Genomic DNA, 15,505 nt, shown 5'->3' on the forward strand with positions numbered 1-15,505 from the left:
CTTGACGATCAAACAGGCCGTGACCGAGCCACCAGTTTAGTTTGAGTTTATTCTGAGTCAAGACTGACTCTGAACGCAGCGGAAGAGTTTGATGCATTTCTTATTGAATAGGAAATCTGTAACCAGCGGCAGTAACCTGACAGTAACTGCAGGTCACAGCTGAACCAGGAAGTCTGTGTGTGTGTGTGACTTGTGTTTTTCCTTCTTTGCAATCCTTTTTCAGGATATCCCTTTATTTGTGGCGTGATAATAACATTGCACTCAGCAATTAGGCTGCTGACTGCAATGTTATTATTACTGAAAGTAATCATGGTATCACTGCTCGTGTGTGTATTTGTGTGTGTGTGATAGGTTAAGAGGAGTGCCTGCGAGGGTGAATGTGGGGGGCCTGTGTGTTCCAGCCGGCGAGCCAGCGGCGAGGAGCATGTGGGAAGACGAAGGTGTAGCTGGGCGCCCTCCCCTGTGGAGGGGCAGCCAGAGGGGCCCAGGCATCGAAGCAGCAGTAGGTCTGCAAAGATGAGTGTTTGTGTGTGTGCATAATGCTGTGAGTGTGGGTGGGTTGGTGGGGTGGGGGGCATCGTTAGCAAGAACAGCTACTGAACTCTCGACAACCCCCCGGCCAAGAGGGCGTGGTGGAGCCAGCCAGATGGGATAGAGCAGGAGGGAGGAGGTAAGGGGAAGTTGGCATGGTTCGGGGAGTGGTTATGGTGGTGTGAGTGGGGGCGTGGGGGGGGCTGGAGGGGAGACTTCAAACACATCCATCCCGTGTTCACATTTTACGGTTTCCTCGTCTTTCATATCCCCCCCCCCGCGCAATCCCTCAGCGTGACTGACTGCGTGCCCCCACCCTGTGTGTAAACTGTCGTATCGTGGTGTTTTCGAATGCCACTGCACGCACCGGCAAACCTGCCCGTGTCTAAAACGCCACACTCTCCACGCTCTGTTAGCTCCCAGCCCAGCACGTAATTCCCATAATTCTGCTTGCTGCAACAGAATCATGGGAGGCATTAGGAAGCAGCGAGACCCAAAAAAAATGAAGAAGGGAAAAAAAAATCCCAGCTCTGGAGAGCGGCGGCAATGCATCGGTGACCTTTTTTAAGGTAATTCCCCGCACCACTACAACCACCCCCAAATCATTTTCAATTTCATGCGCAGTCCCTGCTGAAGGCGTGAAAACCTCATTTAAGTTCTTAACATGTGAGTATTAGCAAAGCGGTTTGTCACCATAAACAGCAAGTACACCCATGGCAGGGTAAGCAGCAAAGCGCTGCACCAGCTTCCTGAGCTTGTCCACATCCTTTTAAGTTTGCAGCATGTGAGAAAAAAAACACAAAAACATTTATGTAAACACAGCTAACCAAGTCAAAGACGGTAACGCTTTTCATCTGAGCACTTTAATGTCCAGCGCAGAAAAACGCCTCAAAGGCACTTAATTCATCTAATGTGTGACTCAGCCACATTTAAAATAGGAAACCGCTGCTATCAACATCATCATCTTCTTTTCTTTTTTTCTTTTTTTTCGACACAACAGAGCTGCAGAGGAACTACACTTCCTATTGTCTGACCTATGACCTCTCACCCCGTGGCAGTATGGGTCATATTTTCCACACGCCGAGCTCGGGGACCTGTCTCGGCATCCAGGAGGGGAACGAGGAATGTTGGGAGTAGCTGGCAGCAGATGCTCGGTTGTTTTGGAAAAAAAAAAAGAAAAAAGTAAGGCTTATGCTGGGCTGGGGACATCAATATGCCCTCTACCGCTCTACGTGAGGCAACCTCCAGCACAACACCAGGCTGGTAAAATGGAGGACAAACTGGGCGGCCCAAAAAACCGAAATAACAGACAGAACCTGTTGATGGGACCGGAGATGTTTACCATCGCCTACATCCGACGTTTAAACTCACCAGAACACTTCCTCTAATGTTGTTGGTGAGTTCACATGCAGGAGGTGGGGGACCGGCCCACCATGTTTAAGAGACCCCCTCAAAACAAACCTCGCATCGCGTGTTTGACGCCTTTTCCCGACCGGTGCGGGCTGACCGCCACCGCTCGCTCCCTCTCCCCTCGAGTCCCTGACCTGCAGTGACTCGCGGAGACGCGAGATAAATTAAAAGTTTCATCACAATCTCAGAACGAGTCATCGCTCTTGAAAAAGAACTGCGTGGTGCGCCAGCGACAGAGGATGAGGGAGACGAGGGACGAGGCCTGTTACTGGCACACGCACACGCACAGATCCACCACACACACACACACACACACACACGCACACACACACATATAAATACCCTACCATAAACACACACTGCATAAGCGCACACACCCACCACAGGACTCACGCCCCAGCACGCGCACAGTAAAATAAAAACCTTTTCCTCCTTCTTCACGCGCGGAGCAATCACCGCCACAGCAGCAGAGTGAAGCGGAAAAACAAGCAGGAAAACAACAGATTTCAGCCTCTCTTCCTCTTATTCTCTCTGTCTGTCTCTCAGCAAGGCAAGCATACAAGAGAACGTACCTCGGAAAACCTCCTGCTGCATCTCTGCTGCGATGTGTTCTTTCCCCTCACACTCCCTCTCTCCCTCTCTCTCTCTCTCCCCCTTTGGTCTGTGTATGCGCACGTCGGAGTGTGTGTGCGAGAGAGAGAGAGAGCAAGAGAGAGAGGGAGAGAGCGAACGAGAGTGAGCGGAGGGAGAGGCGGCGCACACACGCATGCACACACATACAGGCAGCAGTGTGTGAAGACAGAGGGCAGGAGCGATTCTCACACTCGAACTTGCTTGCTCTCACTCGCTCACTCCCCCCTTTTCTTGCTCTCTCTCCTGTCTCACTCCAGTTTTTTTTTTGCCTCTGACACACGATTCTTAGTGTTTTTGCTCTTTTCTTCTTCTTCTTCTTCTTCTCCGGCAAGTGAATCCCTCTGCACCCCCTCAACTGACCCACCACCACTACCACCCCAACCCCACTGAATCCAATCTTCTTTTTATTTGGAAGTGTTGTCCCCCCCCCTTTCCCTCTCTAACACACATGCACATGCACAGACACAGACACACACGCGCACACACACACACACACACTACTTTATATACACAAAGCCCAGTGATAGGGAGAGGGAGGGAGAGAGGCAGAGGGAGACAGAGTGGGAGAGCAAGCAAGCAAGAGGACGCCATTTAAGCAGTTTGTTACGAGCACTGCAAGTCCCCAAAATGGCTGAAAACAAACAGGAACCACGCCAACTCAAAAAACCTGGGCACCAGGACAGACAGACGGAGGGACAGTGAGAGGAGAACGAGGGAGAGAGACAGCGAGAAAGTGAGACCGACAGGGAGAGAGAGAGAGACAGAGAGAGCACAAGGCTGGCGGTAGTCAAATGGCGGATGGGAGCACTCTGTGAAACAAGTGAAGTTCAGGGGGGAAAACTGAGACATTAAAAAGAGTGCTGTGGGGGTGGTGTGCGTGTGTGTGGGGGGGCCATTCAGCACGCCACTTCGATGAAGTTTTGGGATTCGGAAGAGACACTTTGAAAAAAGAACGACTAAAATCGATTCAGCAGGTGCCGGAACGTCCCCAACTTTAAGCAAAGCTCAACCCGCCCCCCCCCAAAAAAAACAGAATCAAAAATGCCAAACCATACATTTCCCATGATGCAACTTAAACTCACAATCTCCCTGCCTGGCATATGCCCACGTCTTTCATGCTTCATGACCTCACTTGCTAACCATGAAGGGTGTTCAGATTTAAAATAGCATGTGTGAAAACAATGCAACAGGCTGCGTAGGTGGAGGCGTGTTCCTCCAAGTACCAAAACAATTCACCGCCAACCAGGAAGGCCGGTCTGATCAACGAGTGCAAGGGCTAAGCGCACTTTACAGTGGTGTCATAAACAGTTTTACAACTTTGGAAAGACGGCAAAGCCACAATAATTCAGTCCTGTGTCCTGACGTTTGCAAAGTAAACAGCTGCTGCTGGAAGGAAGTGATGGCACCACCATTCATCAGTGAGAGTATGGAGAGCTGCATGGATGGATGCAAAGCTCAGTGACAGGGATAAGGTGGTAGGAGAGGCCGATCAACCAAACAAAGTCTTTCTAGTAGCAAGTCTTGGTGCTCTGCAGCCATCATTGGAGCCCAAACCGGGCAGTTATTTGAAGCTCCAGTCTAACTTTAATTTCAACAGATGTGTAGAAACAAAACTCAGATTTTTGACTACATCTCATTAACGGCACAGTCCAGAGCACCAACATGAGGGGAGCTGGAGCTTATCCCAGCTGGCATGGGACAAGAGGCAGGGTACACCTAGGACAAGTTGCCAGTCTGCTGTAGGGCCAACATAGACAACCACTCTCAATTTAGATTGACCAATTAACCTGAGCCCACTAACTGCATGTCTTTGGACTGGGTGGAAGCCAAAGTGTCTGGAGAGAACATACATGCTCCACACAGAAAGGCCTGGGCAGATGGTGCAGTTGAACCCAGGACCACCGGCTTTGAGGCAACAGTGCTAACCACTGCACTGCCAACACCCTTTGCTATCACACCAAGTAGCAACAAAACTGTTGGAAACCTCTACTGTCCACGTGCATCCCCGCAACAACAAAGACATCTTCCATGTTTGCTGCTTGGGGACTTGTGCAGAGCTCCCTTTAGGGCTATTTGACTGCCATTGTCTCTCACTATGCCTAAATACGTATTTTCCATCATAGGCTGACGTATTGGTCTAGTTTATATTTTACGTATTGAGGCACGAGGAAACTGCACATTTTATGAACCTGGATCAAATCTTTTCTGGTATAAAACCAGAGTGCTGTCCCAGAGTAGCAGCCAGTGTACAAAATTTTTCAGACTCTTCTTTAAATGAGAACATGGCCAAAGGCTGAGAGACCGGCACAAACCCCGGGGCAGGGACACCATTCCATTGTCCGTGCCCTCAGCTAAAACGGTTCAAGTGCTACCATCGATGGTGCTGCTCCTGTCAATTAAGGGCTTTTAGGTCAGCCGGTGTATCTGGGGATACTCTGAAATCTACTGGGCACAACTCTCAGTTTTGTTTGGCAGCACAACTTTAATCAAGGCCTGCAGCTGCATCTGAGCGCTGATTCGTGCATAGCCATGCAAAATGCCTCACAACAGCAACTGTCTTCGCTCTCGCTGTTCTCGGCCTCGCGTGTCACGGTCGGTAGAAATTCCTCCGACAGCCATGAGCCACTCTGCGGCCTCAGATCAGGAGGTATTCTCTCAGCTGGAACAAGAGGGAAGAAAAATGCGAGCTGGGGTGGAAGAATGTTCTGGTACTGTTATGCTACAGCACCATCATACTTCCCACTGTCCTTTTTGAGTAGAGAGACCCCCCACCCCCACCCCCCCTCCGGTACCACCAACTGAACCTTGACGCCAACAACCCACCCTCCTCCTACTCTTCCCCTGCCCTTTCTCTCTCTCCCTCTTTCATCAGTCTCTCTCACCCTCATTGTACGCTGCCACACTTGTCTCCATGGGAACCGCTCTGGGATTGGGTGTTGTTCCTGTGACCTCTCGAGCTCTTGGAGTTGAGCGAACTTTTTTTTTCTCCTGCACCCTCCATCCTCGCTCGTGCGCGTTTTTAAAGCAAAGTGTGTGTGTGCGCATGTGTGTGCGAGAACTGGAAAATGAAAAATTATATCTGCCTGAAAATGAGCTCATGCGTGCGTGATGCAGAGACAATGTGTGTGAGAGTGAGTGTGTGTGTGTGTGTTACAGGAGTGCAGCCGCTCGGTCCACGCATGTGCACCTGCATTGTCCCGTGGCTGCAGCCGGCCACCAACTCTACATTCAGAGGCACCCCGTTGTCCGTCAATCCCTATTCATGGCTGTTAGGCCAAACGTGATCATATCTTTTCATGCTGTGCTACCAAGCGACACGCACATCTGAATACACAAAGATAGCGAAACTTAGAAACCCATGTCGGTGGAAAATTTAAACCATTAACTCACCAAGTCTTTCAATATTTAACCAAAGGAAGAAGAAAACAAAAAAGTGTTTATCTGTGTCGCGGCGTCAGTCTTGGATTTCGTCTCAGGCGCTCACGAGATTTTGAAGCTCAAATAGGTCTCTTTAGAAAATTAAAAGGAATGAATTCTACATGTATGGTCGGACTGAACTAAAATGTTTTCGTTGTTTTCACTCAGCACAATATACCAGCTGGTGCAGTCAAAGGGACCCTACGCAGTCTGGCTGAATTATGGAGGAAACCTTTTGGTAGGTGCGTCCTTGTTTGTTTTTCAGGGTCTGTCAGCTTGTGCACGAGGACACGGATGCACATGCTAAAATAAATCAGCAGAACTGTTCTAACATGATAGGAAGCTGATATAAACTATGTACTCAAAATGCAAGTAGTTTGTGAAGTAGTAAAAATACCTCGACATGCTGTCTTAAACTTTCACTAACTTAAATTTAGCGAATAGTTATCAAATTAAAACATCTTAATCACATTAAGCAGTCCTCTGAAAACATCTTTTGATCCATTGTCTCAAGTTTGCGCTCATTTTTCTTCTTTTTTTAGTCTTAGCTAACTCCTGGGGGAAACAGGAGAGCCTTTAATCTTTAAATGCTACATTATGTTCATCAGCTAGTCACTAACTCTGCTCACTGAGGCACCAGAAATGGCATCATCTGAGCAGTAAGGCTCAGTGTAGCCTCAACAATGTAGTTTATGTGATTATAACCCCCCATTGCTATTCTTAAAATTAAAAAAAACATGCTGTTCATACCTGCTTTAAGGAAACACACAGTGCGTTTTATCCAGAAGTCTGATTTTTTTCTTTAAATGAAGACAACTGAGAGCTCGAGTCTGTCCCTTGGAGACGTGCTGAACGAGGTTTGTTGTTCCAGTATAAACACTTGAGTGAGCCTAGGATCTTGTATCTGGGAAGAAAGGGAAAGGTCGCCATCTCTGTCAGATCCACGATATGCAGAGTCACACCTGCAGTCAGTTTGAGTTTCAGTGCACCTGAACTCTAGATGTGCTTGCTTACTGCTTGCCAGACATGTCAAATATCAGATCCTTAGTTCTTTGTGTTTATTCGGTCAGTTGTCTGTAGTTCAAAAAACAAGAGTTATGAGATAGGAATCAGTCACTCTCTGTTTTTGTTTCCTCTTAACATTCACTTTGTGTTTCTGCTAATACGGACACTGGTGTGAATATAACCCGAGGCCCGTTCATGCGTTAGTAAACATCCTCAGTGATCTCAGAGAAGGGATGACTAACCTGCTCTCCAGCTGACTTGGACTCTGATCAAAGTGGGAAGTCAAACAATGTTACAGGAGTTCAAATGTCAGTGCCTTCTTAAAGAGGAAGCAGCAGCTTTAAGAGGACGACGCAGCAAGTTTCTGCGTTTCTCAGGACGTCCAGTGAAAGCACAGCATATACACTTTCTGCAAGCATGCGGGCTAATAATGAGCTTTACATGTGTTTACATTTGTAGATGATTGGGTGTTTAATCCCTCAGCATTATCTCACACAGAGAGGGGCGGTGCTGTGAGTAATTTGATGAAACCTCGGTAGACGTAGGGAGAGAGATGAGCGTGCTGCAGCCTGTCCTCTGCAAACACGTCTCTGCTGTTTACAAAAAACCAAAATCAGTGCAGGAAGCCAGTAATATGGAACAGAAAATCCACGCAACAAACAACTCCCACATGATGAAGTTAACAGCAGAAACCAGCATTTAACTGGTTTAACAGCTCTTCCACAGACTACTCAGACGTACAGATAAACACCATCATAAAGCCCAGTTTACGACACACAGTCAAAAAGAAAGTACACCCTCTTTAAAGTCTACGGTTTTATATATCAGGACATAATAAAATTCATCTGCTCCCTATTAGTCTTAAAACTAGAAAAAGATTATATATCATGTCATTATTTTCTTAACAAAAGCAAAAGTGCAATGGGTGAAAAACTAAGTACACCTTTGCTGCTTCCACAGGAAATAAAAGGGAAAGTAACAGCCGGGAGCTGCTGATCTAATAAACCTGATTAACCAATCATCAACAAATATGAGCACCTTTATACAAGCAGAAGAGTTTACAGTGTGGTGGTAATACAATACCAATGAGGAAATGAGGAAAAATCTTAGAGAAGCGATTGCTGTTGTCCATTAATCTGGGAAGGGTTATAAGGCCATTTCAGAACAATATGAAGTCCATCACTCTCCAGTAAGAAAGATTATTCACAAGCGAAAGATACTGAAGACGTCTGCCAATCTTCCCAGGACATCCCAGCAAATTCACCCCAAGGTCAGACTGTGCAAAGCTCAGAGACGCTACCAAAAAAGCTTAGGTTTGCAAAACTGCATTTAAACTAGTGGTTCCCCAAATTTTTTTGCTAGGCCCCCTTTTGTTTTACAAGAAAATCTAGTCTTTGGTTTGGTAGAAGCATATGTGGCGATGCTTCATCTTCTGCTTTGGATTTTTGTGGGAGCCCCGTCAAAAACCTGTCCATTATGCTATCAGTGTTCAAGCATTCTTTTATTCAAACCTTTTGTAACAATGTTCTTTGGACAGACAAGACCAGCGTGAATCAGTTTAGCTAATGGAGGCTTTAACAGGCTATTGCACTGGGAAAGCTTTTTCACATGTCTGTAATTCCACAGCTATAATTAGACAACCCTATTTTTTCCTGTTTCAACTTAAAATATTCCCCTGACGTATCACTGAGTAGAGAAAAAAAAGCATCTAATGAAATGCTGCATGAGTTACTCATTGATGAGAATTTCAACCAACCTGTAAGAATGTAAACATAACTGTGCCAGTAGCCTCTCGAAAACGCGTAAAACCACAGGTTTAGAAGAGAGAAGAAACTTTTAATAATCAGGTCAGAATTGCCACAACACAACATTTATTCTACATTTACTCCACGACTGGATGCTTCAAGGTTAAAAGGGTACAACCACAGTAGTGTGTATAGTATAAAGGTAAAACTGCTTTTGTATCGTCACAAAGGTCGAGCTATAACAGACTAGGATTGAAATCTGCAAGTATTTTTTTCAAACTCGTCCTGTCTTCGTTTTGTTTTTTGGAGAATTATTGGGTAATTTCACACTTTTACTTGAACTTCTCACAGCTGTCAGACTTATTTAACCAACTGCAGGTAGGCACAAAACAGCGGAAATATTTTATCAACACAACAATGATGATCATGAAATAATTTTCATGTAATCACATAAAAATGAAAGATGGAAGACATAGTCCCCCTTTTTTCTTGAGCTGAGAATGCTTAAAACAGAGGAGTTAGCAGGTTCAACTTTACACCTTAGCTTGCAACACCATGCTCACAGCCAGAAATACACACACACACACACACACACACACGACAAAGAGCCTGTCCTGAGCAGATGTCCACAACCTGCACGCTGCTAAGCTCAGAGGATGTCCCACAGGCACGATGAAAGCACAGGAAAGGTTTCATCGAGCTACGCTGACAAGTTATGCTCGACAGTTATAGTGCATTGCTGGACTTGCCTGATATAACTCAATAGGCGGATCCATCGGAGTATCAAATGACAGAAACGAGCCTTTATCCACCCAAAGTCTAACAGGCCTGTTCTAGGTCCCTGAAGCAGGCACACTGAGCTATAACGAGCATGTTTGTGTGACTCAGCAGTCTCGCTGCTGAGTCACACAAACTCTCCCCGGGCACACGGGAGATAAAATGTCGAAAACTGGAATTACATGGGCACAGGCCGCGCAAGAGAGTTGAAGCTGGCATCTAATTTACAATTTGATATGCAATAAACCGCTGGCAAAATATGGTTGTGTAACACGAAAGGGCGGGAAAAAAAGAACAGAAAAAGAAGAGGAGGAGAGGAAGCGAGGATGTTGCTAAAGGAGACTAGAAAGGATAGGTGGAAAATCATCTGGGAGGGGTGCTTGATATGGTGTGGAAGAGAGAGGGAGGGAGGGAGGGAGGGAGGGAGGTGGACGGCTGGTTTTTCCACTGCCAGAAAGAGAGAGAGGGAGAGCAAGGGAGAGAGAGGGGACGGCTAAATCAAATTAATTAGCTCCTTCATCTCCAGGCAGCTACTCAGGCATGCTGTACTGGCAAAGACAGGCAGTTGGAAGGGGTGGAGGGGTGGGGGGCATTAGGCAGAATAAAACGGGAGAAAGCGAGATAGGACATGGTGGAGGGGTGAAAAGCCTGCTGTGTATGTGCGCCATTCAGGAGGAGCAGGAGAGGGGAGGGGTGCATAATTCTCTGATAAGCATGAGGGTTGTTTTGCTGGAGCTGCTGCTCAGCCGTGAGGAGGAGGAGGAGGAGGAGGAAGTAGCTGCATGTTGGCTGACGCTGTGTGCTGCTGCGCTTCATGGCGATGGTACTTCCTGTTTCTAGACAGGCTGTATTTTGAGGGCACTGTAAACAACCCCGCTTTCATCCACGCCTCTTTAAATAGCACGCAGGCACTTCAATCAGAGCCTCCCGGAAAGACGGGAAGCCGTTTTGGAAAGACAAAAGAAGAGACAGATACAGGGATTTTTTTTTTTTTTAGTTATGAAAACATGAGGTAAACGTATCCTGTAATCAAAAATAAAATTTAGAAGGGGGGGGGGGACCTAACTGTTGCACTGACATTAAGAAGAAAAGGGAAAGAGGGGAAGAAAGGGAAAAAAAGAAAATGAGGCAGATGGTCTGGTCAGTGGCATCCAGCCAGGGGAAACACAACAGCAGCACAGGAGAGAAACTTAACTCAAAAACATGGATAAGAAGCGTGTTCAGCAGAGGGACACCGCAGACAACATGTGGCCATCTCTGAGACTATGAGCGAGGAAGATGAAGCCAATGACACAAGAAAGCGAAGATGAAAACTTAGGACATGGAGAAATATGTTCAAGTTGTTCAGTTAGTTGGCAGACAGCTCTTTGAGGGGGACCGAAGCAATCATGCAACCGTATGAAAAGGTAAATAGGCCAAGCTGATTGAGAATGAAAGGTGTACAAAAAGAAGCCCCCCAAAAGCTTAACAATGAGTGAAAAGGACAGTGCCAGGGGTCAAAACCTTGGAAGAAGCGAGCAATGGACAGCTTGTTGCAGCAGCGTCGCCCAGACGAGACTTGGCTGCTCTGAGAACCCGAGATTAGCGCTAAGCTGATTGCAACGCGAGGTGGGATCAGGAGCAATTAATTTAGCACCCAGATCATTCCAGGAAAAGGCTGAAAGAGCCTTAACAAAACACAGATCTCCCACAAAAACTCCTCCGAGTCAAATACTAGCTGACTTAACATTCCTGCTTGTGTCTGCAAATGAGCCGCCTGAAAGGAATCCTGGGTAAGAAAAGACGGCAGATGAGGGACCTGGAAGGCTTGAAAGAGTGTTTGGATGATAAAAGGAAGGATGAAAGAAAAGATGAAGACGCTTGGCAGAGGCCGACATCAGCCAAAACAAACAGTCAAAGAACAGGACATTCTGTAGCGGGCAGAAATGGGCTGGCCTGTTCCGATGGGCTCTCGGAGCACGCCTCTGAACGTGCGTCATTTTTTATTAACATCCTGGTGCATAATGTAAGAGCACCGAAAGGTTTTCTTTTTCTTTGTTCCTATAATCACACAAACCTGATATTAAATACCGAGTCTTGCCTGTTTGATCCTGGTGCTCAGCGTGATGACCCCTGCACACTGGGAGTTGTAGTTTTTCCAACAACCGCCCATTTTCTCAAACTTTACCGAGGCACACAAATTCTCCATTTCATGCTCAGCAGTTTTATCCAGAGAGCAGCAACACAGCCTCCAGGACATGCTGCCTTTCACTTCGTCAAGAAACAGTGATCTGCGCTGTGCAGTGACTCACTGGCTGATGTCATTCAATAACATTGCAATTTTTCTACAGGGACGGAGGCGAACGTTATAGTTTAAGCTGTCCGACTGTAAATCTAACTGAAAAAATTGATAGTTTGTCTCTTGTTTGTTTTTTTTGCTATACTTTGCTATAACCCCACCATAAACTCACTGACCCCTGACAACACACATGCGCTCTCAACAGACAAGAGCTCCCCCTGGATACACCAATCTTCAGTCTTTACAGGAACGGAGGACAAACACGCTCTCCTATACCGACAGCAGCCAAATCAAACAACCAATCCCCCCCGAAACGAAGCGAGACGTTGCTCCTGGTTTTAACCGACACATCAACAACCAGGCCACCGTCACCAACGGGCCTTCTCTAAAACATCAAACCTAAGTCAACCATGAGTACTGAAGGAAATATCCAGCTGCCAAAACCACCAGCATTCACAGAGTCCGGATTTTCTTCCAATCTATTTTCTAAAGTGAAACTGAGCGGCAAAGATGGATGAGAAACAGAAACTGACGCAACCTTAAAGCTATTCGAAGCTAAGCCACATTGAGCAGCAGACAGTACAACAGTCTCTGTCAGACTTCTAAAGCTGAATTCAAGACATGTAATGATTAATCCTTATAATCAAATATAAATATTTTCCAACTTCAGTTTAATAGAAGTTCACATTATATGCAATCACATGCCTCACTAGAGTAAACGTACTATTATTAACATTTAAAATGCATTACTAGTAAAGCATATGCATTCAAATTTTCATTCATAGTCACTGTCCTCCTTTTAAAGTATTACAGTTAGTGTATATTTCTATATATACTTACAGTTGCTTGTCAGCATAATCTCATAGCTGTAATTACCCATTTAGAAATTTCATATCATCTATTATCATATTTACAAGGTGTATGTAAAACTAAAAAGTAATCAATAACGGCAAAAAAAGTGCATCATATACATAAAGTTAAATTAATTGCACAACTTCTGTGTGTTTTTAGATTGAAATCTTCCTTAAATAATCCAGTCAAGGGCCGTACACACCAGGCCTACAGGACGTCCCCACTCCTGAACCAGTCTGCTCTATACACATTTGATTTTTTCATGCTTAGGAAAGCAGAGGTGACTGCTTTTGACATTATGCTTCACACTATGGGGCTATATGCACTAACCTCCTCGGAGCAGCAGAGGGAGCACTTTTGACAGCCTTCTGGGACCCGGTTCCGCATTGAAAATGTGGTTGTGCAATGCCTTTGCAAAGCTGATCATTCTCACTACAAGCCAGAGGAGGGAGCCAACTGGTCAACAATGAATCCTTTGTATAGTCATGGTATAGCATGGCACATGGTGAACAAAGTGATCTACTGTCACATTCCTATCTACGTTTCAAAACGTGTCATCACCATCACTCAAAGCATGTTTTGACTCCATGTGGATACAGCAGATCTGACCTTGCTTCTGAGCTTCAGTGACACTCTCCTCTGACGGATCTGCCAAAAAACAGAACAGATGATGGCAAACAGGCATGTTCAGAGTGCTGACATTTGGTCCCATTCAGCAACATGCATGTGGGATGTAAAAATAAAACTTAACAGTCCATACTGTTGTTTCAAATATGTTTCTTTATTTAGAAAAAAAAATAAAGAAAAATGGGCAGCAGAAACTGATACAATGCTTCAACAGCATTACATGCAGTAAAAACACTACACCAGATTTAGATTATACAACCACACAAGGATTTAAACACTGCTTGTGGCGTTTACTCCCACCTTCTTTTGACAAAACGAAGACAAAATGCGTGAAAGGGTCTATACCAAATTCTCAGCACCTACCTACTGCCAAACAACCCTCTGTTGCTTTTATGGGACAAATGGAATCTGTGGCTGTCAAAGATCTTACATTTAAGACATTGTATCATTTTGCCTAGGAAACACTGGTCACTTGGGTCCATTCCTTTGAGCATAATCTATTGTTTATGCTGAAGACAATTCTTAGCCACTGAAGACACTATTAATATTTTAGCTCTAACACGCTTACCTCAGTTTGACTCTAATACATGTTGGTTAAGACCCCATTGTTCTAATTACAGTAAATTCAGGGTTATACATCCGCATACAGACTAAACAGAGAGATTTCCTCTTCTATAACAGACTAATATGCACGTTGTTAGCAAAATGGCTTCAACTTTCTCCACCGACGAAGAGTCGACAGTGTTCAAATCGTCACTGGCAAACGTAAACGAGCACTTTCTACCTCTGAAATAACCTAACGACTTAAAAGTAAAGCTAAAATATTCACAGGGCTCATTTTAATACTGTGCTCGGCGGTTTAATATAAAAACAAATACGTGGGTAATTGACTGGTCAAGTTAGCCAACAAGAATATTCCAGACTCCATCTTTTCTCGTTCACAACAAGAAGCATACAACCGCCATGTTGAGCGCTAACTGTAATAGCCTTAATTATATTCCTCACGGTAGCGTTTGAAAAGCAAAATAAAGGTGGAACAGTAAAACAACGCGTATTCAACAACCTCAACATGTAAACAAGCAGGGAACCATTAGCCAGTAATTAACCGGTAAACATCGTTTTGTGCCATTATGGCAAATACAAGGCTAAACCGAAGAAGGCTAAAACACAGGGAGCCTCACGTTAACGGCACTTTTTAACACTACGGTATAATAATACTACTATGGGATAAATATAATAAATTGTCGATGGTACGTGAAATAACAGGGCAAAAAACATTAGGGAACATACCGTCATTGCTGGTAAATAGTCCAACGTTAAGCTAACCAATCGACTGCTTTACCCAACAAAGCCAAATTATAACTTTAGAAATTTAAAAAAGTAATCAGCGGGCTTGTAAATGAGTTGTAACCATTACACTTTAAGTAACTCTCGCCGTTCGTCGGTAAAATAAGTTGCCAAATAATGCTACTTAACCGCCATTTCAGTCTGCTTTCGAAACGTGGCCTTTGTAAGGTTTCTCGTTTTAACAAAAAAACTTTAAAGCGAATCAACAATTTAACATTATAATTCAATACAAAGCGAGCATATTACAGATATAAGTGAAAATAGTCAAAATCCGGTGGGAAGCAGGTGTTAAATAAGCAGTTGAGGCTTCCCCGAGACTTTCCTAACAGGCGAGCGGGAAAATCCAGTCCAATATGCGGCCATCCCTCGCAGTCGAGTCCGAGGCTTGCATTCAAAGTCCCAGAGATCCAAAAATGCACAAGACAAAAAGCCAAAACGTCGACGCATTTCTTAAAAGAGATCGAAAAATAATCCAATAAACAATGTTTCTGAAATGAAAATGTAATATTTGTCGACTATTTTCCCTTTTTCACTACAGACATTTACAGGCCTCAGCTCTGAGCCTCTTTTCTTAGAGCCCAGGCTGATCCACAGCGAGACGAACGAGGGAACAGAGATTTTTTTTATTTTTGCTCAGAGGGAAGAAATTCACATCGGCGACATTCGGCAAACATCGGAAACGAGGCGGGTTTTGGTGAAATTATTATAAGAAGCTTCATATCTTCGCAGTCATTGGCCAACTCTTTCCAGCTACTAAATATTAACGAGAAAAAGAACGAATCCGAGGGCATTAAATTGAATATTCACATTTTGGATGTAAAATATGCTCAACACCACCTATTCTTGCTTGATATAGCCAATAGGAATTAGCTTGGATTAAATC

At 44.9% G+C, this 15,505-nt stretch overlaps 1 protein-coding gene and 1 long non-coding RNA gene across 6 annotated transcripts in view; one reads left to right on the forward strand and one right to left on the reverse strand.

Annotated features, from left to right (window-relative positions):
* zbtb4 (zinc finger and BTB domain containing 4) overlaps nucleotides 1–15,250 on the reverse strand; it is a 27,518-nt gene extending 12,268 nt beyond the window's left edge. Inside the window, exons 1-2 of one of the 4 annotated variants that reach the window (XM_025905567.1) lie at nucleotides 13,210–15,250; nucleotides 12,979–13,080 (exon numbers count right to left, since the gene is read on the reverse strand). The gene's annotated coding sequence lies outside the window, so the exon portion shown is untranslated. The other 3 variants (XM_025905566.1, XM_005454384.4, XM_005454387.4) reach the window with 3 other exon arrangements.
* Nucleotides 5,425–12,971, forward strand: LOC102080162 (uncharacterized). 2 transcript variants are annotated; one of them, XR_266468.4, is made up of 3 exons: nucleotides 5,425–6,079; nucleotides 6,160–6,229; nucleotides 12,002–12,971. It is a non-coding gene; the product is annotated as an uncharacterized LOC102080162 (long non-coding RNA). The 2 variants fall into 2 exon arrangements; XR_001224784.3 differs by having other exon boundaries at nucleotides 12,808–12,971.
* Nucleotides 15,251–15,505: the final 255 nt, after the last annotated feature.

This window comes from Oreochromis niloticus, linkage group LG3, assembly GCF_001858045.2.
Source record: "Oreochromis niloticus isolate F11D_XX linkage group LG3, O_niloticus_UMD_NMBU, whole genome shotgun sequence".
NCBI classification, from domain to species: Eukaryota; Metazoa; Chordata; class Actinopteri; order Cichliformes; family Cichlidae; genus Oreochromis; species Oreochromis niloticus.